General features: G+C 46.3%; 1 long non-coding RNA gene across 1 annotated transcript; it reads right to left on the bottom strand.

Annotated features, from left to right (window-relative positions):
- Positions 1-9,581: 9,581 nt before the first annotated feature.
- LOC115656446 lies at positions 9,582-24,268 on the bottom strand. The gene is made up of 3 exons (XR_004001662.1): positions 23,494-24,268; positions 22,159-22,340; positions 9,582-10,433 (listed from the first exon to the last, which is right to left on the bottom strand). It is a non-coding gene; the product is annotated as an uncharacterized LOC115656446 (long non-coding RNA).
- Positions 24,269-24,361: the final 93 nt, after the last annotated feature.

Raw genomic sequence — 24,361 nt, 5'->3', positions numbered from 1 at the left:
GTTTGTTTTAAACCTGCTGCCTATTAATTTATTGGGTGACCCCTGGTTCTTGTGTTATGTGAAGGGGTAAATAACATTTCCTTATTCATTTTCTCCACACCATTCTTTGTATATAGACCTCTATCATTTCACCCTTTAGTTGTCTCTTTTCTAAGATGGACAGTCCCAGTTTTTTTAATCTCTCTGCATGTGGAAGCTCTCCTTTACCCTTAATCAGTTCTTTTGCTCTTCTTTGTACCTTTACAAATTTTAATATATCTTTTTTTAGATGGGGGGCAACCAGAACTGCACACAGTATTGAAGGTGTGTGTGTGTACCATGGATTTATAGAGTGGCATTATGATATTTTCTGTTTTATTATCTATCCCTTTCCTAATGGTTCATAACATTGTTAGCTTTTTTGACTGCCACTGCACATCAAGCAGATGTTTTCAGAGAACTATCCAGGATGACTACAAGATCTCTTTCTTGAGTGGTTAAAGCTAATTTAGACCCCATAATTTTGTATGTATAGTTGGGATTATTTTTTCCAATGTGTATTGCTTTGCATTTATCAACAATTAATTTAATCTGCCATTTTGTTGCCCAGCCACCCAGTTTTGTGAGGTCCCTTTGTAACTCTTCATAGTCAGTTTTGGATTTAACTATCTTATTTTTGAGTAATTTTGTATCACCTGCAAACTTTGCCACCTCACTGTTTACCCCTTTTTCCAGATCATTTATGAATATGCTGAACAGCACTGATCCCAGTACAGATCCAGGGGCGGCTCCAGGCACCAGCATGCCAAGCACGTGCCTGGGGCGGCAAACCACGGGGAGCGCTCTCCCGGTTGCCGTGAGGGCGGCAGGCAGGTTGCCTTCGGCAGCATGCCTGCAGAGGGTCCGTTGGTCCGGCAGCTTTGGAGGACCTCCCGCAGGAGTGCTGCCAAATCCGCCGGACTGGGGACCTCCCGCAGGCAAGCCATCGAAGGCAGCCTGCCTGCCGTGCTTGAGATGGCAAAATACCTAGAGCCATCCCCGTACAGATCATTGCGGGACCCTACTATTTGCCTTTGTGAGAACCAACCATTTATTTCTATCCTTTGTTTCCTGTCTTTAACCTGTTCCTGATCCATGAGAGGATCTTTGCTCTTATCCCATGGCTAGGGCCCTACCAAATTCATGGCCATGAAAAATGTATTACGGACCGTGAAGTCTGCTCTCCCCCCATGAATTCTGGTCTTCTGGGTGTTTTTACCCTACATCATGTAGATTTCATGGGGGGAGACCAGTGTTTCTCAAATTGGGGGTCCTGGACCCCAAAGGGAGTTGAGGGGGGGTCACAAGGTTATTTTAGGGTGGTGTAGCAGTATTGCCACCCTTACTTCTGTGCTGCCTTCAGAACTGGACAGCTGGAGAGTGACAGCTGTTGGCCGGGCACCCAGCTCTGAAGGCAGTGCCTCTTCAGCAGCAGTGCAGAAGTAAGGGTGGCAATATCATACCATGCCACCCTTACTTCTGCTCTGGTACCTTCAGAGCTGGGTGGCCAGAGAGTAGCAGCTGCTGACTGAGGGCCCAGCTCTGCAGGAAGCAGCACAGAAGTAAGGTAGCACCACCATACCATGCCATCCTTGCTTCTGCGCTGCTGCTGGCAGTGGCTCTGGGGGCTCCAGCTGCTCAGTTCTGAAGGCAGCGCCGCTGCCAGCAGCAGCTCAGAAGTAAAGGTAGCAATACCACAACACCCTCTACAATAACCTTGTGACACCCCCACAACTCCCTTTTGGGTCACAACCCCTACAATTCCAACACCATGAAATTTCAGATTTAAATAGCTGAAATAATGACATTTATTATTTTTAAAATCCTATGACCATGAAACTGACCAAAATGGACAGTGAATTTGGTAGGGCCCCTACCCAAGACTGCTTACTTGGTTTAAGATCCTTTGATGGAGCCCTTGTCAAAGGCTTTCTGAAAGTCCAACTACACTATATCAATTGGATCACCCTTGTTCCCATGCTTGTTGACACCCTCAAAGAATTCTAATAGATTTCTGAGGTATGACTTCGCTTTACAAAAACCATTTTGACTCTTTTCCAAATAGTGTGTTCAACTATGTGTCTGATAATTCTGTCCTTTATTATTGTTCAACTAATTTGCCTGGTACTGAATTAGGCTTATTGGCCTGTACTTGCCAGGATCACTTCTGGAGCCTTTAAAAAAAATTGGCATTACTTAGCTATCGTCCAGTCATCTGGTACAGAGGCTGATTTAAGCAGGGCTATCATAGACTCATAGACTCATAGGTCAGAAGGGACCAATCTGATCATCTAGTCTGACCTCCTGCACAAGGCAGGCCACAGAACCCCACCCATCCAATTTTATAACAACCCCTATCCCAGGACCGAGTTATTGAAATCCTCAAAATTGGTTTGAAGACCTCAAGCTGCAGAGAAACCACCAGCAAGCGACCCGTGCCCCACGCTGCAGGGGAAGGCGAAAAACCTCCAGGGACCCTGCCAATCCGCCCTGGAGGAAAATTCCTTCCCGACCCCAAATATGGCGATCAGCTAAACCCTGAGCATGTGGGCAAGAGTCACCAGCCAGCACCCAAGAAGGAATTCTCTGCATCCTTAGGCATACACAGCATACGTGTCTGCGTAGTGCTCCTGAAAATTTGGGGCAGCACCGGGATCATAGGTGGCAACTTCTCATCTTGCCAGGGGGTGCTCGACACTCCCACCTCCGTTCCAGGCCCCACCCCTACTCTAACCCTTTCCCCAAGCCCCTGGCCCTGCCCCTGCTCCCCCCCTCCTCTTCCTGGTCTCCTCTCCCCTCTGTCCAAGAGCTTGAACACAATGATTGAGCTGTTTGTGGTGCTCCGGAAGCACTAGGAGGGAGGGGGAGGAGTTGGTAAGCACTGGGCCGCTGGCATGCGAGAGGCACGGAGGGGGCGGGGAGGGGGAGAGCTTGGTGCTGGTGGGTGTTCCGCACCCACTAAATTTTCCCTGTGGGTGCTCCAACCCTGGAGCACTCACCCTCAGAGTCCGCACCTATGACTCACACACACCCAGCACGTGCTGCAGTCTCCTTACTTGGCAGAAGGCAGGAGCCATATTCACAGAGCCGAATGCACCAGCATAGGGGCACCAGTTTAATAATACTGCGTAGGACCCCATAAATCCCAATACGGCCCTGAATTTAAGTGATAGTTTACATACCACAGTTGTTCTGCAATTTTATATTTGAGCTCCTTCAGAACTCTTGGGTGAATACCATCTTGTCCTGGTGACTTATTACTTTTTAATTTAACAATTTGTTCAAAAACCTCCTCTAATGACACCTCAATCTGGGACAGTTCCTTAGATCTATCACCTAAAAAGAATGACTCAGGGGTGGGAATCTCCCTCACACAGTGAAGACATGCAATGAATTCATTTAGCTTTTTTGCAATGGTTTTGTCTTCCCTGAGTGCTCCTTTAGCACCTTGATCATCCAGTGGCCTCACTGATGGTTTGTCAGGCTTCCTGCTTTTGATGTATGTTAAAAAAAAATTGCTATTAGTTTTTGTATCTTCTGCTAGTTGTTCTTCAAATTATTTTTTGACTTGCCTAATTATACTGTTACACTTGATTTGACAGAATTTATACTTCTTTCTATTTTCCTCAGTAGGATATGACTTCCTTTCTGACTTTTTGCCTCTACTCACCTCTTTTACTCTGCTGTTTTGCCATGGTGCCATGGTTTGGATTTTGTTTGTTTGTTTGTTGGGGTTTTTTTTGGTTCTCTTACTGTTTTTTTTACTTTGGGTATAATTTAATTTGAGCCTCTATTACTCTATTTTTAAATAGTTTCCAGACAGTTTGCAGGCATTTCACTCTAGTGACTATTCCTTTTAATTTCCATGTAACTAGCTTCCTAATTTTTGTGTGTTTCCCCTTTTTGAAGTTAAACACTGCTGTGGTGGGTTTCTTTGGTATTTTATCCCCTGCCAAGATATTAAATTTAATTACATTATGGTCGCTATTACTGAGCAATTCAGCTATATGTTGGACCATCAGTTTATCCCTACAATGACTAACAGAGTAAAAGAAAACAGAACAAATTATTTATCTGTTCCTAAGAGCAAGAATCTTGTATTTGGCAGTTAACATAGTATAAAGCACTTTTGGTGCAATATAAATAATAAAATAAATAATAAATAATAATAAAAAGAAGAATAATGTCAGGGATGATAAAAATAGTAAAGCTGACTTTGCAGGCCTGATGGTAGCAAAAATAGATGTATACAGTAAATACAGATGTCCTAGAAATCAGAGACACCAGGATTTCATACTCATCAGCTCAGCTGTTCTGAGTTGGGGGTCTACTCTGCCAATAATGAATGGGGGATTTATGCAGGCATAAACTTATAGTAATGCAAGCCACATGCATGGAATTCCCTATATGTAAGTGGGAGAACAGACCCCTTAGCTGATGTACTATGTTAACATCAAGTTATCAGGGAACCCACAATAGCGCTGGAGTCCTAGGCAAACTTAGATTAAACTCTGAAGAGACCTGAATATCTATTGCAGGGGTGGGCAAACTTGTTGGCCCGAGGGCCACATCTGGGTGGGGAAATTGCATGCAGGGCCATGAATATAGGACTGGGGCAGGAGGTTGGGCAGTAGGCAGTGTGGGGTGTGAGAGGGGGTGCAGTGTGAAGGAAGTGGTTCAAGGCAAGGGGTTGGGATGGAGGATGTATGAGGGGGCTCAAGGCAGGGGGTTGGGGCACAGGAGGGTGCGGGATGTACGAGGGGGCTCAGGGCAGGGGGTTGGGGTGCAGGAGGGTGTAGGGTGTATGAGGGGGCTTAGGGCAGGGGGTTGGGTGTGGCAGGGGGCTCAGGGCAGGGGATTTGGGTGCAGGAGGGGTGTGGCAGGGAGTTGGGGGCTCAGGGCAGGGAGTTGGGGTGCGGGCTCCAGCCTGGCACCACTTACCTGGAGCAGCTCCAGAGTGGCAGCGGCACAAAGTGGGGATAAGACAGGCTCTCCATTCCCAGCCAATGGGAGCTGAGGGGGGTGGTGCCTGCAGGCCAAGGCAGCAGGCAGTGCCCTCTGTGTCCCGCCCCCCAGGAGCCACAGAGATGTGGTGCCAGCCGCTTCCGGGAGCAGCACAGGGCCCACAACACCACAGGGGTGGCAATCCCGCGGGCTGGATCTAAAGCCCTGACAGACCAGATCCAGTCCTCTGGCTGTAGTTTGTCCACCCAATCTATTGCCATTGAATCCAATAGTTCCACATCTTGAAGCAGAAAATGAGATACACAATCCTGAACTGAAAAGATAAGGCTTCAGACCATCTTCCAGGGAAGAATTTTGACATCTTCAGGGGCGACCATCCCTCAGTGGAGGGATCTGAACTCTTTCTGGATGGACGTTACCCTGCTATCAAGATCTGAAACTCCTCCTGGAACGGATATTGGGCCTGATTCTAATCTCATGTATGTTGCTTCAATTCTGTCTACTTCAATGAAGCCACTTCTTCCTGATTACACTGGAGTAACTGAGGCCACATTCACCCCCTGAAACCTTCAGGGACAGTCCTCTGTTCTCCTTGCCTCTGGAACCAAGATCTGAAATCTCCAGGGGAAAAACCTTCTTTGAACTGGGATGGAGGATAACACACAAACTGATTAAAAAACCCAATGCCAGAGGAGGTTAAATATTAAAGAACCACGTCCCAGTTCTAGCTGCTGCTGTTCCCTTCATCTCATGCCAACTGCCTCCAGGATACACATGCTGACAGAATTTCTACCTCACAAAAGAAGCTGCAGCATGAGTGTGTGTTTTTTTTAAATTCAGGCTTAGTGCTGGAATAGGAAGCAGGGAAATAGAACAGCAGCAATAAGGGTTGCTCCTACTCTCACTGAACTCAATGTCAATGCTCCTTTTGACTTCAATGGTGCATAGATGAGTCCTAACAAAGCTTGATGTATCTCCAAATTATATCTTCAAAAGGTTTGTTTCTCCCATTCCACCTTCCATTCCTAAGAAGGTATTTTCACAGCATGACTTCTCCACCAATGTTTTGTTTTAACCTCAAAATATTAGTAAGTCTCAAATATTTATGCCACATACTTAGCCATGGTCTCATTTTAGCAAAATTATAATTTTCACTAACGGACAGAGCAGGATCTTCAAACCTCTGGTCTGATTTCATCAGGATCGCTCTCTCTCTCTCTCTCTCTCTCTCTCCACTCACACACATGTACTTTTGTAGCTATCAGCTGTTCCCCATTGCTCAGCATCTTCCCCCTTCCAACCTTGTGTGTCCCACTATGTTAAGGTGACAGTGTCCTGCTTGCTGGGATGTGAAAGCAGACACCAGTCCTGAAAGTGTTAGCCAAGAATATTCCCTGATGAGCAAATATATGGGAGCCATTGTGGGAATGGGTGCAGCCAGCACTTTTTAACATGTCCTTTCACTCTATTACATGGGTGGTATGCCCCAAGGAATGGTGGGTGGACCAAATTCATCCTAATTGTAGTATGTACATAAAAGGATTGAAACAACAATTCAACTGATGGGTGAGGGGACACGCCTGGAATTGTCATTGGAAAAGGGGATTGTGGGAACACTATGCTGGGTACATGGAATCTGGGGGACAAGTGGGTAACCAAACAATTAGTAAGCCAAAATGTGAAATTTCAACAACAAATTAATTAATTAATGGCACAGCAACTATCGGCAATTGCCATAGGGTGGAGGACAGCAGTAGAGGTAAACTTGCAGTTAACTCATTGGGCAGGGGACCTGGTGACATGGGAGGGGGATAGCATCAGAAGATTAACATAGGAAGAAGTTTATGAAGGTATTCAAAATGCTCAGTTAATAATGTTAATGGATATTATGAGAGATGCTTGGTCAGAATAATGGCCTTTAATATTAAATTGGAAGGCTAGCCCATATTTATCCACAATTGCAAAAACACGCCCATCTACCTGTGGGGACAGTTCTTGTGTAATTGTTACTATGATACCATGGGAAGGAAATGCAAATACGGTGATCCCCTTGAACTATGTGGGAGTAACTAGGGAAGAGGGGAGTGCGTTGGGAGCCACTAAGAAATAGGGGTGTGTGTGGAATGGGGTAAATTGGACTGTCATCACATTAAGCAATTGTAAACCGGACAGTCTGTATGCAAACGAATAAATGGACACAAATCAGACATCAAGAATTGTGATATTCAAAAAACAGTAGGAGAATACTTCAATCTCCCTGGACACTCAATAACAGACTTAAAAGTGGCAATTCTACAACAAAAAAAACTTCAAAAAACAGACTCCAATGAGAAACCGCAGAACTGGAATTAATTTGCAAACTGGACACCATCAAATTAGGCCTGAATAAAGACTGGGAGTGGATGAGTCACTACAAAAAGTAATTTTCCCTCTGCTGATACTCACATCTTCTTGTCAACTGTTGGAAATGGGCGACATCCACCTTGATTGCATTAGCCTTGTCAGCACTACAAAAGTAATTTTCCCTCCCTTAGTATTCACTCCTTCTTGTCAACCGTTGAGAATAGGCCACTTCCACATTAACTGAATTGGCCTCCTTAGCACTGACCTTCCACTTGGTAAGGCAACTCCCATCTTTTCATGTGGTATAATATATATTCTGCTTACTGTATTTTTCACTCCAAGCATCTGATGAAGTAGGTTTTAGCCCACAAAAGCTTATGTCCAAATACATTTTTTAGTTTGTAAGGTGCCACAAGGACTCCTCGTTGTTCTTGCTGATACAGACTAACACGGCTACCCCTCTGAAACTTGTGATAACTTGCTCTCTCAACACTTGGATCTCCTCGTTTCGTGAGCTCATGATAACATGTCTCAACGGCGCGAGTGGTAACCAAACCTCCATCTCAGTAAGAAGGAGTGGAACTTTTTAGGGGGAGCGGGGGAAGGGAAGGGTGGTGCAGATCATACACTGAAACAGGGAAGTAGAGTTGGGATATATTCTTGCTTGGAAAATAAGATGAGCCTCTTGACTCACCTACTTCATTCCTTTTGCATCACAGTTTAATAGCTTCCGGTGAGGTGTTATACCTATAAAGTCCTAGGAGCTTGGGGCCAGCTTCTTTGAGAGACCAGCTCTTTTTCCCTGAGCAGTACTGCACCAGTGAAGGCTCTTCATCTGGAGCGTTCTTGGTTTCAAAGGGAAGGAATTGCTAACTAGGGGCTCCCCAAGAGGACTCTTTTACTGTGGATTTCATCCCTCCCCACCCCTGTGGTCTGAAATAGCCCAAATACGTTGCGCTTCAGAGCACACGGTAATCCACACCCCTTAGGTATTGGGGAAGGGAGAAGGGATGGGGTGAAAGGTTGGGATTGTAGGAGCCAGTAGGATAACTTCATGTTCTTGTGGGTTACTTACTCTTTGAGATCTATGGTGAGGATATCTGTCACAGGGTGACACTGGCCTTTAAGAGCAAGCAGAGCCAGTGCACCTGTGTCTTATCAGCTATCTCCTAACTGGGCTTCAAAAAGGACCCTGTGTCCTAGAAGGCAGAAAGACCCAGGAGAAGTGCATGTGACAGCTGTCAGAGACCAAGGGGTGGTCCCTGGGGAAGGCTGAAGGCAGGAAAGCAGCAAGAGGTGTTGGTTGTCAGGCATCTCCAAGCCAGAGTCCAGGGCTGGAAAGGGCAGAAGGCTGGAGAGCAGCAGAGAGAGTTGCCTGCTGATGTCTAAGATGGGAGGCTCAAGGGGCAGGCTCGAGGCTGGTGTGGGGTAATCCACTCACATCCCCATGCTAGAGAGCAGGAGCCAGAGGGACGGGGGAAGAAGGAGGGGGAGTGAGGAATGCTTCCCTGGTGAGGATGATCCCCCAGCAGTGAGGCTGTGGGGTTCTCCCTGGGAAAGGCCAGGTTCCACGCTAGCTGAAAGGGCTGGGGCAGCTGTCCTACACCAAATCTCTCAAAAATAGACCTCACACTACATTGTCTTCATCCCTGTTTCAGCAGCCCAGCTCCCCCTACTCTGAGGGTCTGTGTTTCGCCTGAAAGCTCATTTCTTTTGCCTCAGTCCTAAGCTGGGCACAGCCCTTGCTCCTTGAGGGTCTGTCTCACTACTCTCCCAGCACCTCTTGCTGGCAGTTTGTTCTTTCCCCTGCTGAGTCAGGGCCCTGCAGGAACTTTCTTACTCCCTGCAATGTTTGTGGACGTCTGCCAACCACCTGAAGCCATCTCCCCCTTTTAAGGCTTTGGTGCCTTCCCTTAAGCCCAGCTGGGCAATAGATAATCAGTCCAGGTGCATTGGTCCCCACTCCCTTCTAAAGGGGCAATCATCCTGTGACTATGTCCCACGTTGGACCTGATGTGCCTAGACACCTTTCAATGGATATAAAAAAAACAGCACTCCCATTAGAGGAGATGCAGGTCCATTCAGTTTGGTGGACATGTTACTTCCTTGTAGTTTTGCATCATTTCATCTTACCTTGAAAGTGAAAGTGTCAGGAATCTACAGATGGAAAAAAGAACAAGTCAGAAACAATTAGCTTGCTATTAAGCCCAATGGACTTGTTTTAGTTTATTTGTCTCCTTTTAATATGTGCTGCTTTCCTGATGCAATGTTGCTGCCTTTACCTTTTGGAGTAAAGCGTCCAGCCTCCAGCAACCTTCACAATAGATCAGTAAAAACCTCCTCATTAAATCCTCTTTAACAAGTAAAGGCAAGAATGGTTTGACAGACCTAATAGTCTTCTCTTCACACATTGGCTCCCAAGGAGATGTTGGAATGTCATCTAAAACATGGCTTTTTAACTGGCCCTTTCTGTGCGAACGCTGGTCCCCAAGACATTCTGGAGTTGATGGCAGGAGATGCTGATATAAGTCCCCAGAGTCTTGCCTGTGTGAATGAGGAGGTTGAATGCGGGGCTGAGTTGATGAAATGGATACATTGGCTAGAGGTCAGCCAGAATAGTTCGGGTTTTGCCTTCAGTTCAGAAATGAAGTTAACAAGAAACTATCAAGTTGTATGTCCCTATTTTTCCATAGGGCTCCAGTGAGGTGCAGGTTAGAGAAAGACTTGGCTTGAAGTCTGAGAACTGAGAAATCACGGAAGATCCAGGTTAGTAGGAACACAAGTTTCTCTGTCCTCTAATGAGTTTCCTACAATGAGGGTAATGTTAATTTACTCTTTTTATCTCTGCTATTGCTTTCTGTGTTTCCTGTACATATGTTTTCTCTTCCTTTGCTATGGTGACTAAAGACTGGGACAAACATTTAAACTTATCTTCTGTCAAGATAAAGAGAAAGCATTGCTTGCAAATACAGTAAACAGAAACACAAACAGCCTCATTTGGTCTGCCCCTGAGATGTACTTCACTAAAAATAGATGCATGAGGGACATCAGAAGCTCCACTCTGCCATGAACAGTTTATAACCAGAACCAAATGGCGATGGCGGCATCTATAAAGCAGAGGTGATAAGAAAATGAAAATCCAGCCTAAAAAAAAAAATAAATAAAAGGAGGAAAACTTGCATATTGCTCTTTCTCCCCCCCCCACCCCATTTCCCAACCAGCTGTCACTTAAAAAATGAACAGAATATGGAGCACAAGGCAGCAGCTTCAAGGAAGGTGGTGGCAGAAAGGGACAGAACACATCCTAGCTGAGTAATCCATGCAAATGGCATTGTCTTTGTCCCCCTTCAGTGGCTAGACTATGTATAAAACTTTTTTAGCCAATGGACCCAAGTCCTGTTAAGTCAGTGGTTCTCAAACTTTTGTACTGGTAGCCCTTTTCACACAGCAAGTCTCTGAGTGCAACCCCCCTAATAAATTAAAAATACTTTTTAATATATTTAACAACATTATAAATGCTGGAGGCAAAGCGGGGTTTGGGGTGGAGGCTGACAGCTCGTGACCCCCCATGTAATAACCTTGCAACCCCCTGAGGGGTCCCAACATCCAGTTTGAGAACCTCTGTGTTAAGTCAACCCGCAGCCATAGGTGCTGACTCCATGGGTGCTCTGGGGCTAGAGCACCCATGGGGAAAAAATAGTGGGTGCTCTGCACTCACCGGCAGCCCTATCAGCTCCCACCCACTTCCCCGGCGTCTCCCGCCCACTGGCGGCCTCACAGATCAGTGCCTCCCCCATCTGTCTCCATGCCTCCCACCTGCCACAAACAGCTGTTTCATGGTGTGCAGGAAGGCTGGAAGGGAAGGGGGAGAAGAGAGGACACAGCTCACTTGGGAGGAGGGGGCGGAACTGGGTGGGAAGTGGTGAGGAGGCCTTGGGAGAAGAGTGGGGCGGGGCCTTGGGAAAAGCGGTGGTGTGGGGGCGGGGCCTGGGGCAGATCCAGAGCACCCCCCTGGCAGTTTGAAAAGTCAGTGCCTGTGCCCATAGCTGCTTACACTTTTACTTAGATTGTAAACTCTTATGGGCAGGGACCTTCTCGTTCTGTTTGTACAGCACCTAGCACAATAGGATCCTGGCTCATGACTGGGGCTCTTAGGCATCACTATAATTAAGCCTTGTTTAGAATGAAAAGTGTGAACCCCCAATTTGTGTTAGAGAGAAGTGAATTGAGTGTTGAAATGGGAATTTGTACTCCATCATGAAGGGGTTGTTCAGAGGTATGGGTGGCACCAATTCTTTAGCCTGCAAAGTCTGACCAGGATCTAGGGATCCAAAGAGAAGATTTAGGAGATGTGCATATACTGAGCCAGAGACAGTGAAAGCATCAGTGTAGGAAAAAGTTTTAAGTAGGGCTGTCAAGCAATTACAAAAAGTAATCATGATTATTCACGCTGTTAAACAATAACAGAATATTATTCATATGAATATTTTTGGATGTTTTCCACATTTTCAAATATATTGATTTCACTTCAACACAAAATACAAAGAGTACAGTGCTTACTTTATATTTATTTTTCATTATAAATATTTGCATTGTAAAACAAAATAAATAATATTTTTCAATTCACTTGATACAAGTACTGTAGTGCAATCTCTTTATCATGAACTTACAAATTTAGAATTATGTACAAAAAAGTAACTGCATGCAAAAATAAAACAAAGTCCACTCCGTCCTACTGCTTGTTCAGCCAATCACTCAGATAAACAAGTTTGTTTACATTTGCAGGAGATAATGCTGCCCGGTTCTTGTTCATATTATCACCTGAAAGTGCGAATCAGATGTTCACATGACACTGTTGTAGCTGGCATTGCAAGATATTTACGTGCCAGATGCACTAAAGATTCATATGTCCCTTCATGCTTCAACCACTCTTCCAGAGGACATGCATCCATGCTGATGATGGGTTGTGCTTGATAACAATCCAAAGCAGTGCAGACCAACGCATGTTCATTATCATCATCCGAGTCAGATGCCACCAGCAGAAGGTTGATTTTCTTTTTTGGTGGTTCAGGTTCTGTTATTTCCGCATTGGAGTGTTGCTCTTTTAAGACTTCTGAAAGCATGCTGCGCACCCCGTCCCAATCAGATTTTAGAAGGCACTTCTGATTCTTAAATCTTGGGTCGAGTGCTGTAGCTATCTATAAAAATCTCACATTGGTACCTTCTTTGCGTTTTGTCAAATCTGAAGTGAAAGTGTTCTTAAAATGAACAACAACATGCTGGGTCATCATCTAAGACTGCTATAACACGAAATATATGGCAGAATGCGGATAAAACATGGAGCAGGGGACATATAATTCTCCCCCAAGGAGTTCAGTCACAAATTTAATTAACACATTATTTTTTAAACGAGTGTCATCAGCATGTCCTCTGGAATGGTGGGAAAAGCATGAAGAGGCATATGAATATTTAGCATATCTGGCATGTAAATACCTTGCAATGCCGGCTACAAAAGTGCCATTCAAATGCCTGTTCTCACTCTCAGGTGACACTGTAAATAAGAAGCAGGCAGTATTATCTCCCGTAAATGTAAACTAACTTGTTTCTCTTAGTGATTGGCTGAACAAAAAGTAGGACCAAGTGGACTTGTAGGCTCTAAAGTTTTACATTGTTTTGTTTTTGAGTGCAGTTATATAACCAAAACAAATGAAAAAAACCTACATTTTTAAGTTGCGCTTTCATGATAAAGGGATTGCACTATGGTACTTGTATGAGGTGAATTGAAAAATACTATTTCTTTTGTTTATCATTTTTATAGTGCAAATATTTGTAATAAAAATCATATAAAGTGAGTACTGTACACTTTGTATTCTGTGTAACTAAAATCAATTTTTGAAAATGTAGAAAAGCATCCAAAATATTTAATAAATTTCAGTTTGTATTCTATTAACAGTGTGATTAAAACTGCGATTAATCACGATTAATTTTTTTGAGTTAATCACGTGAGTTAACTGCGATTAATCAACAGCTCTAGTTTTAAGCATTTCATAAGAAACACCTGCTTGTAAATGCCACGTGTGGATATCATATCAGAGTCCCATAATCAGAATTATACTTTGCTTTTCCATTTCAGGTCCTCCTTGTGTGAAAAGGTCTCCAAGGACTCTGCAGATATAAATTAAGCCTCACAACTCATTCTGTCAAACAGGATCATTATTACCCCCCTATTTTACAAATGAGGAAGCTGTGACTTACCCGTGGTCACGTGGCAATACAGTGGCAGAGGAAGAACTCAGCAGTTTTCACTCCAGGCCCCTTCCTTGATGCACCACATACACATGCTCGCCTTCTTACATTTCACAGTGATTTATCTTTAGGGATCTGCCAGCACTGTGATGATAACTCATTCCCAAACATGGCAGACCAGGAGCCAGAGGGCCTATGATTAAGGCTACATTTTAGTCATGGGTATTTTTAGTAAAAGTCATGAACAGGTCATGGGCAGTAAACAAAAATTCACGGCCCATAACCTGGCCATGACTTGTACTATATACCCCTGACTAAACCTTGTGGGGGGAGGAGAGGGGGCAAGCGTGCTGTGGGTGCTCATGAGGAGCAGCTCAGGGGTGCCACGAGTGCTCAACGAGGGGGCACTGTGGGTGCTTGGGAAAGGGCAGCCTGGGGGGTGCTGCAGGTGCTTGGAGGGCACAGTCTGGGGGGCATGGGGAGATGGCAGGGCTGGTAGGCTCCCTACCCAGTTCCTTGAGACTCCCCAGAAGTGATGACATGTCCCTACTCCCTCCCTCAGCTCCTAGCTCTGCACACTGGCCCCCCAAGTGCTGGCTCTGCAGCTCCCATTGGCCAGGAACAGGAGCCAATGGAAGCTGTGGGGGCGGAGGCAGCACGCGGAGCTAGGAGCTGAAGGAGGGAGAGACACGGTGCTGCTTCCAGGGAGCTCTCCCAAGTAAGCACCGCCCAGAGTCCTCACCACCTCTCATGCCTCAACCCCCGGCCTGCTCCCACACCCAAACTCCTGCTGCTGCTGGGGGCGAAGCAGGGGGGTGGGGTGGCCCAAGACTGCCCCAGCAGCGGCCAGTGCAGCTGGCCCAGGGGCTGCCTGAGCTGCTCAGGCAGTCCCTGGGACAGCCACACCAGCCACTGCAGAAATCACAGAGGTCCCTGAAAGTCACAGAATCCATGACAAACGTGCAGTCTTACCTATGATTCTGATACCCGTCTATGGTGTTACATGGCCCTCATTACTGTAGTATCTGAACACTTCTTAGTCTTTAATATATTTATCCTCACAACACCCCTGTGAAGTAGAGAGCTGTGTACCAAATACCATTGTGCTAGTCCAATACAGTAGAACCTCAGAGTTATGAACAGGAATGGAGGTTGTTTGTAACTCTGAACAAAAGTTTACAACACCTTTGAAACTTTGCTATGCAGAAGAAAAATGCTGCTTTTAACCATCTTAATTTAAATGAAACATACTGTGATACAGCATGGCCAGAGGGCAGCAGGAGAGTGCTAGCAGGAAGCCTTATTCCCTGCAAGGGGAGGTAGGTTTGCTATAGATTTAATAGAGCACCTGAAGCCAATTAGAGTTTCCTTACTGTGTCAAATCCTTTATTTTTAAATTTCTCTGTTTTTTAGTAGTTTATGTTTAACACAGTACTGTACTGCATGTGCTGTATTTTTTTCCTCTCTCTGCTGCTGCCTGATTGCATACTTCCAGTTCCAAATGAGGTGTGTGGGCGACTGGTCAGTTTGTAACTCTGGTGTTCATAATTCTGAGGTCCTACTGTGTATATAATATTTCCAAAGGGACTGTATTGGTTTCCCAGGTACTGTTGTGCCTGTAAGGAACACTAGATAACCAAGTCTTACCAATATTCTCTGAAAAGAGAGGGAAGTGCCTAATGTGACTTAGAAAAAAATGGAGTGCTGTTATAGCCAAAAGTGACATTTTGGAGGGATCAAATTTGCTCAGCTGGCCAATCAAAAGAATAATTTTTCTAACTCCCGGTACCCCAGAATCTTAAAATACAGCCATGTTCTTTTTGCCTCCCCAGTAATAAAGATTCTGCACTTTGAATGCAGCTGACAATGTTGTTAATATGAGAGGCAGGAGAGAATCCAGTTCATTCTGCCTGCAGCTGTATGGGCTTGGCAGGGTAGGGAGGAGTAAAGGAGTTTGTTCATAAGGGCAGTGGCTATAACTCAAAGACGCAGGCAGCAGATGATTAGAGGCTGCCATTTTTATAGCCACTTTTCCGACCTTAATTGCAATTTTAAGTGGTGGTTAATAAAAATGATACAAAATAAACAAACTGAGCCTTTGCCTAATTAAGCCACTTTGCTGAATGCAATGGGCCAAATTTATCCTTGCTGTAATTCTACTGAAGTCAGTAGCGTTGCATTGGGGATGAAGTTGATCCTGTATTATATTCCTTTTAAGTTGTTTCAAGTGCTAACATGCAGTACTGACAACCTTGTTTCCTAGTACGCTAGCCAAGAAATGCTGACCCAGTTCCCAGATAGTCCTCATAAGCTGATTCACAGTCGCTCCTGGAAAACTTTATTTTACAGTCCCTGCTTTTATTTCAGGTAAAATAGCAGTAAGACCCTCCACTGGCTAGAGAAGGGAAGCATAAAAGCTACAGTGAAAACGTCCGAGTACTCACTGGCCAGGTAACAATACAGAGTCTTTCATATCTACGTCCCTGGTTTATATGCAGTCCACAGCGGCAGAGACAGAAAACTATTATTGCTAGATGGCTGCTTATTGCCTGTATGAAATGAGCTGGTGGACTCCTAATGGAAAATTGCAGCAAAGAATGAGCCATGGAGACTGAATGCTTCTCCCAGCCCTTGAAGTGACCCTGCCCAGGTAGAGGATAATGCATGTTGGTGGGACAGCATGGGGGATGATTACACAGATGCTGCCCATGCCAGTACCTGTTCTGTGGATAGATATAGGGCTTTACATTCAGACACCAGAATCAACTCTCCTACCCTCTGAGGAGATAAGAGGGGGAAGCTGCAGAGGGATAGGCAGCCTGGCACAGGAATAAGCCAGGGTGCAGAGAAGGGGTCCCTGGGATGAAATCAGAGGGTCTGATCAAGGTTCTGTGAAATTTGGGCCTGAGTCTCTTGCTGATCCACCAGCCTATATCAGTTGTGCAGGCCTGCCCCATTTAGGGGACAAAGCTGCAGAGATGGGACCCTGGGAACCTCATAGGATGTCTTCCTCATTGCACAGCATTTTCCAGGGAAGGACATGATCCGAGTTATATGCTTGGAACATTTCTTCTCACCTGGTCATAACTGATATTTTAAAACCCAATTGCTTCAGATTAGAGATAGCATATGTTCCTCAAAGAGGACTCCCTCCAGGCCACATATGATATTTTAAAACCATACATCCTGAGATAACGAAAAATTGGAAGAGGATCTGAAAATAATCAGTTGAAAACCTCTCCTCCCCACCCCATTAATATACCAAATAAATGGCTGAACAGATTTTCATGCACATTCTCTCTTGCTTTCAGGGATGAGATCAAGCACAAGATGTTTCAGACCAAAAGGAAGATTTTCCTTAGAGTTGTAAGCAAGCGAAAGTTAGATTTTAGAATGAAAGCTTTCCCAAGGGAAAAGATGGTCTCACGGCTGAAACAGAGGATTGAGAGTCAACAGACTTAGATTTCATTCCTGGCTCTGTACAGATTCACTCTGTGACCTCTGGTAAATTGATTAACTTCTTTGTCTCAGTTTTCCCATCTGTAAAACTGGCACTTCTCTGCTATAAATGATGGTGCAAACTAATCGTATCAGTTATAGCTAATGACACTCAGGGCTGCCCGAGGGGGGGGGACAAGTGGGGCAATTTGCCCCGGGCCCTGCAGGGGTCCCCTTGAGAATATAGTATTCTATAGTATTGCAGCTTTTTTATGAAAGGAGCCCCCAAAATTGCTTTGCCCCAGGCCCTCCAAATCCTCTGGGCAGCCCTGATGACAATATCACATATTCCTGCAAAGAGACACACATAGGCCTTGTCCACACTTGTCCTTAATGTGCCGATATATGCATTTAAAACTTGTTCTGTATCACCCTCTAGTGACTGAAAAGGGCACATCAGATTCAGTGGCTGGCTCCTGTGAATCTCTCAGGCCTGGTCTACACTACACATTTATACCGATTTTAGCAGCATTAAACTGATGTAATGCTGCACCCATCCACACAACGAGGCCCTTTATATCGATATAAAGGGCTCTTTAAACCGGTTTCTGTACTCCTCCCTGACGAGAGGAGTAGCGCTGAAATCGGTATTACCATATGGGATTAGGGTTAGTGTGGCCGCAAATTGACGGTATTGGCTTCCGGGTGGTATCTCACAGTGCACCACTGTGACCGCTCTGGACAGCAATCTGAACTCAGATGCACTGGCCAGGCAGAAAGGAAAAGCCCCGCGAACTTTTGAATTGCATTTCCTGTTTGCCCAGCGTGGTGCTCCGATCAGCACAGGTGGTGATGCAGTCCCAAATCCAAAAAGAGCTCCAGCATGGATCGTACGAGAGATACTGGATCTGATCGCTGTCTGGGGAGACAAATCTGTTCTATCAGAGCTCTGTTACAGAAGACGAAATGCCAAAGCATTAAAAAAAAAAATCTCCAGGCTATGATACAGAGTCCACAGCACAGTGCTGTGTGACAAGCGTAACGGAAAGCCAAAGAATCGAATGGACGCTCATGGAGGAAGGGGGGGGGACTGAGGACTCCAGCTATCCCACAGTCCCCGCAGTCTCTGAAAAGCATTTGCATTCTTGGCTGAGCTCCCAATGCTTGTAGGGTCAAACACATTGTCCAGGGTGGTTCAGGGTATATCTCGTCAATTTACTCCCCCTCGCCCCCCGTGAAAGAAAAGGGAAAAAAATAGTGTCTTGATTTTTTTCAACATCACTGTATGTCTACTGCATGCTGCTGGTAGACACAGTGCTGGGGCAATGAACAGCAGCATCCTCTCTCCTCCCTTCCCCGGTGGCAGACAGTACAGTGCAGTAGGACTGGTAGCCATCCTCGTCATCAGCCCGTGAGTGCTCCTAGCTGGCCTCAGGTGAGGTCGGCCAGGGGCGCCTGGGTAAAAATAGGAATGACTCCTGGTTATTCTCGGCAGATGGTACAGAACGGCTGGTAACCATCCTCATCTTAGCAACTAGGGGCTGAACTCCATCAGCCCCACCCCTTTCATGTCGAAAGAAAAGATTCTGTACTGCCTGGACTATCATAGCAGTGGGATGCTGCGCTCCTCTCCCCTCCACTGTTTAATGTCCTGCCTGGACTATCATAGCAGCTGGAGGCTGCCTCCCCCTCATTTTATCTCACTAAAAAGTCAGTGTTTCTTTTTCCTGCATTCTTTATTACTTCATCACACAAATGAGGAGACCCTGCAATGGTAGCCCAGAAGAGTTGGGGGAGGATGGAAGCAACGGGTGGGGTTGTTGCAGGGACATTCCCTAGAATGGCATGCAGCTCATCATTTCTGTGGGATCTGACACGGAGCGGCTGTGCTCTCTGGTTCTCTGATACACTGGTTCTCTAGTACACTTGCCCCATATTCTAGACAGGACTGACTCTATTTTTAGATACAACATAAAGGAGGGAATGACCCGGGCGGTCATTCCCATTTTTGTCTTTGCGCCCTGGCTGATCTCAGCGAAGGTCAGCCAGGAGCACCCACGACAGCAGCAGATGGTACAGAACGACTGATAACCGTCATCTCATTGCCAATTTACAATGGCACAGCAGACAGTACAGAACAACTGGTAACCGTCTCTGCTACCTTGCAAAGGCAAATGAATGCTGCTGTGTAGCACTGCAGTACCGCCTCTGTCAGCAGCATCCAGTATACATACAGTGACAAAAGGCAAAATGGGCTCCATGGTTGCCATGCTATGGCGTCTGTCAGGGCAATCCAGGGAAAAAGGGAGTGAAATGATTGTCTGCCGTTGCTTTCACGGAGGAAGGAATGAGTGACGACGTTTACCCAGAATCACCTGCAACACTGTTTTTGCACCATCATGCATTGGGGGGCGACTGCAGGAACTATGGGATAGCTACGGGATAGCTACCCACAGTGCAACGCTCCAGAAATCGACGCTAGCCTTGGTACATGGACGCACACCACCGAATGATTGTTCTTTGTGCTTTGTGTGGCTGTGTGCATTCGACTTTACACAATCTGTTTTACAAAACCGGTTTATGTAAAATCGGAATAATCCTGCAGTGTAGACGTACCCTCAGTTGCTGTAGCACACAAAGAGCCTTAAATCCCTCTGTGCTCCCATTCAGAAGTGCATCGCTGTTAAGGTGACCAGACAGCAAATGTGAAAAATCAGGACATGGGGTGGGGGATAATAGGCGCCTATATAAGAAAAATATCCTAAAATTGGGAAAAGGAACAGGAGTACTTGTGGCACCTTAGAGACTAACACATTTATTTGAGCACAAGCTATAAATTTGTTAGTCTCTAAAGGTGCCACATATCAGAGGGGTAGCCATGTTAGTCTGGATCTGTAACAGCAGTAGAGTGTCCTGTGGCACCTTACAGACTAACAGACATACTGGAGCATGAGCTTTCGTGGGTGAATACCCACTTCGTTGGATAAGGTGCCACAAGTACTCCTATTCTTTTTGTGGATACAGACTAACACGGCTGCTACTCTGAAACCTAAAATTGGGACTGTCCCTATAAAATCGGGACATCTGGTCACCCTTTAATCACTGTCCACCTGCTGCCAGCCTTGAATAAGCAATACTAGAAGAAACAGGCATCCAGCATTAGCCCTCTGCTCAAAATGGAATTATTGCTTTTAAATAGGACTGCATGCCTCAGCTGCCCATCTGTCTATTTTCCCTACAAATATGCCTGAGCTGTCTTCCCCACTGCTCTTTATGGATGGACCACTCACTTCCAGCCAATACCTTCTCCACCTTCAAATCCTTTCTCAAGGGCCATTACAACTGAGATGCCTGTAGGGAATTGTCAGCTGATAATGCAATGGGGATTGCCAATCTAAATAAAACAGGTATTTTACAGTAACTAAAAATATCTGTAAGTGCCTGAAAGTTGCAAAACTGTGCTCAGAGCTAATCTACATAACCATTGTTACCTTTGTCACCTTCTCCCATCCCCTCCTTTTGCTGGTTATATTCACTTGTAGTGTCTTGTCTTAAAACAGACTGGGCTCTCTTTGGGGCACGGACCACATCTTTCCATGTTCATACAGCCCCTAACACAACCCTGGCACACTGACCAAGCTGCAAATACATCATAATAATAACACCACAGTATCCAACTGAGACCGTGGGGGGAATGTAGATAGGCACAAGACCTACTCAGATGAAAAACTCCAGGGGATCGTCAATGAACACAAATGGTGAGGAGGACACTGGCTTCACGTCTCACATGAGAGATGGCATTTCCAGAACCCCAAGGCCCTCTTGCTTAAGTTCAAAGGCAGCAGGAAGAGCACCACCTAGTGGAAGTTCACACAATGCCAAACCAATAGCCACCAAGATGCCCGACCTCACCAGGGACTGGCTGGAATGAGGGTTTGCTGTACATTGCCTATGCTCTGGTATCAAGGGGTGAGGAGCACAAGAGCTGCTTTGTGCTGAATGAGTGCTCTGTGGTGGTGATAAATTGAGCACAGTGGGAATCAGTGTATAGAACCACACAGCTGTAGGGCTGGAAGGGATCTCAAGATGTTATCTAGTCCAGGCCCATGTGCTGAGGCAGGACCAAGTATACCTAGATCATTCCTGACAGGTGTTTGTCCAAACTGTTCTTAAAAGCCTCCATTGGTGAATTCCACAACATTCCATGGAAGCCTATTCCAGTACCTAATAGTACTCGCTAGCATGTTTTTCTAATATCTAACCTAAATCTCCCTTGCTGAAGATTAAGTCCATGACATGTCTTACTTTCTGTGGATCTGAGCAACAACTGATCACCATCCTTTCTATAACAGGCCTTAACATCTGAAGACTGTTGTCATGTCTCTCCTCTGTCTTCTTTTTTCAAGACTAAATTTGCCCAGTTTTTTTACCTTTCCTCAAATGTCAGGTTTTCTATGCCTTTTATCACTTTTGTTCTCCTCTGGACTCTCTCCAATTTGTCCTCATTTTTCTTAAAATGTGGTCCCCAGAACTGGAAACAGTTCTCCAGCTGAGGCCTTACCACTGTCAAGCAGAGTGAGACAATTACTTCCCATGTCTTACATAAAACACTCCTGTTAATATACCCCAGAATTACTTTAGCTTTTTTTGCAACTGCATCACCTTGGTGACTCATATTTAAATAGTGATCCACTATAACTCCCAGATCCCGTCCAGCAGTACTTCCGCCCATTTTGTAGTTGTGCATTTGACTTTTTCTTTCTAAGTGTAGTGCTTTGCACTTGTCTTTATTGAATTTCATCTTTTTTATTTCAGACCAAAGTTATTTTGCATTCTAATCCTGTCCTCCAAAGTGCTTGAAACCCCTCCCAACTTGGGGTCATTTGCAAATTTTATAAGCATACTCTCCACTCAATTATCCAGGTCATTAATAAAAATATTGACTAGTACTGGACCATGTAATGGACCCCACTAGATACATCTCCTCCAGTTTGACAGCAAGCCATTGATAACTACTCTTTGAGTACAGTCTTTCAACCAGTGTTGCAACCACCTTATAGTAACTACATCAAGACAACATTTCCCCAGTTTGCTTATGAGAACATCACATGGAACTGTGTCAAAAGCCTTACTAAAATCAAGATATACCATGGTCCAGGTTGGGTACATTACAGCTTTCCCATCTCCGCCATTTATCAGGAAACTTCCAGCCACTACATACGCCAGTTGTGGACACGGATCCCACGGAATGCTGTTGACACAGTAGTTAAAATGTTGGCAGCCTGTCTCCACTAGTGCTCCCACTGTTGAGCTGCACTGGTGCCAGTCCACTGGTGAGAGAATGAGAAAATCACAGCTGTTGTAAAACGGTGACACTTCCCTCCCTCATAGGTGCTTGAGTGGGGTGTGTGTGTGTTGCTTCATTAGTTTTGCAAAGAGCTTTGAGAACTGGATGGAAGCATGTGACAAAAATACTGTTCTAGGGTTCCTGTAGTTAAATAGTTAAACTGTGCTTTAATCTAGGCGCAAGCAACACTGGGACCATGAGGAAGTTGTCTTAAAATGAGAAAAAACACCTTTTCTTGAGGCAAGAGAGGTGGTTTGGAATAAAGAAGCACTGGCCTGAACGTCCCCTGCATGTGACTACAATGTTTGGACTAAGAACCCTCCACCATGCCATGCCATGCCACCCCATCTGAGGTCTGCTCTTCCTTGCTATGCCCTGTCTTCTGCTTCAGCTATTGGGAAGAGTCTATGATGGAGAGGTCTCAGAAGGACAGGCAGACCTGCAGCACTGTTTATGGTCTTCACTTCTCCCTGCCCTGGCCTTCCCTTGAGTCAACACTTGCCATGTGCAGTGGCTGGCTCTGACCTCAGGGTAGGGCATAGGGAGCAAGTTTGGAGCCTAAACACCTTTGAGGCTCTGTCCCCAGGTGCCTAATACATATACCCCATCCCCAGGGTCTTTCTGGGAGGTAGAACAGGGGTTCTCAACCTTTTACTTTCTGAGGCCCCCACCAACATGCTATAAAAACTACACAGCCCACAACAACTGTTTTTCTGCATATCCAATAGATTAGATTAAAAGCCAGGGCCAGCGTTACAGGGTTGCCAACTTTCTAACCGCACAAAACTGAACACCCTTTCCCCGCCCCCTTCCATGAGGCCCTACCCCTTCTCTGAAGCCGTGCCCCCAGTGACTCCAGCCCCCTTTCCTCTGGTTGCTCACTATCCCCCACCCTCACTCACTTTCACCAGGCTGGCTCAGGGGGTTGGGGTGCGGGCTCTGGAGTGACGCCAGAAATGAAGAATTTAGGGTGCGGAAGAGGGCTCCGGGCTGGGACTGGGGGGTTGGGTGCAGGAGGGCATTCCGACCTGGGGCAGCGGGTTGGGGTGCGGGTCTGGGAGGAAGTTAGGGTGTAGGAGGGGCTCCGATCTGGGGGAGGGGGTTCACGGTGTGGGCTCTGGCTGGGCAGCGCTTACCTCAGGTGGCTTCTGGTCGGCAGCAGGCTCCTTGCTTGCCCTGGCTCTGCACTGCTCCTGGAAGTAGCCACTAAGTCTGGCTTCTAGGTGGAGGTGCCATCTCCATTAGCCGTGGTTTCTGGCCCATGGGAGCTGTGGAGGTGATGCTCAGGGTGGGGGGCAGCACATGGAGCTTTCCTGATCACACCTGTGCTTAGGGACTGTAGAGACATGCAGGTTGCTTCCAAGAGATGTGTGGAACCAGGGAGCCTGGCTTAGCCTCGCTGTGCTGCCAATTGGACTTTTAATGGCCACCTGGACTTTTAATGGTCTCTGACCATAGCCACCACGGTCCCTTTTCAACTGGGTGTTCTGGTGGGAATCTGGGTGTCTCATAACCCTACGGCATTAGAGGGTGGCAAACAGGGCAATTGCCCAGGGCCCCACACCATCGGGGGGGGGGGCCCACAATTAAGTTGCTCATGCTTCAGCTTTCTTCCCCACCCCCAGCGAGTCTGACGCTAGTCTCGCTCTCTGGTTTATTTTGATGGAGCCCCAGAAACCTGCTCACGTTCTCCCCGGGGACCCTGGGAGAGAACTGCTGAGTTAGCATAAATGCAAAGTATTGCCCCTCCCCCAAGTTAAGTCAGTTTCTCTCCTCCTTGCCTCTGACCCAGGGGAGAGGGCAGGGCTGGGAAGGTGGGGGAGAGGCCCGCGGGGGTCCTGGCGCTGCAAGGTGGGGCCAGCACCGAGCAGGGGCCGGCTGCCCAGAGTCGGGGTGCGGTCCGGAGGCGGGGCTGGGTGGGATCCAGACTCGGCACGAAGCAGGGCGCTCAGCGGGGACGGCGCAGCCCAGCAGGAGGGAACCCCGGAGGGGGCGGGCACTCCC

Source organism: Gopherus evgoodei, chromosome 8 (genome assembly GCF_007399415.2).
Source record: "Gopherus evgoodei ecotype Sinaloan lineage chromosome 8, rGopEvg1_v1.p, whole genome shotgun sequence".
NCBI classification, from domain to species: Eukaryota; Metazoa; Chordata; order Testudines; family Testudinidae; genus Gopherus; species Gopherus evgoodei.
This window is presented reverse-complemented; position numbering and strand designations above follow the sequence as displayed.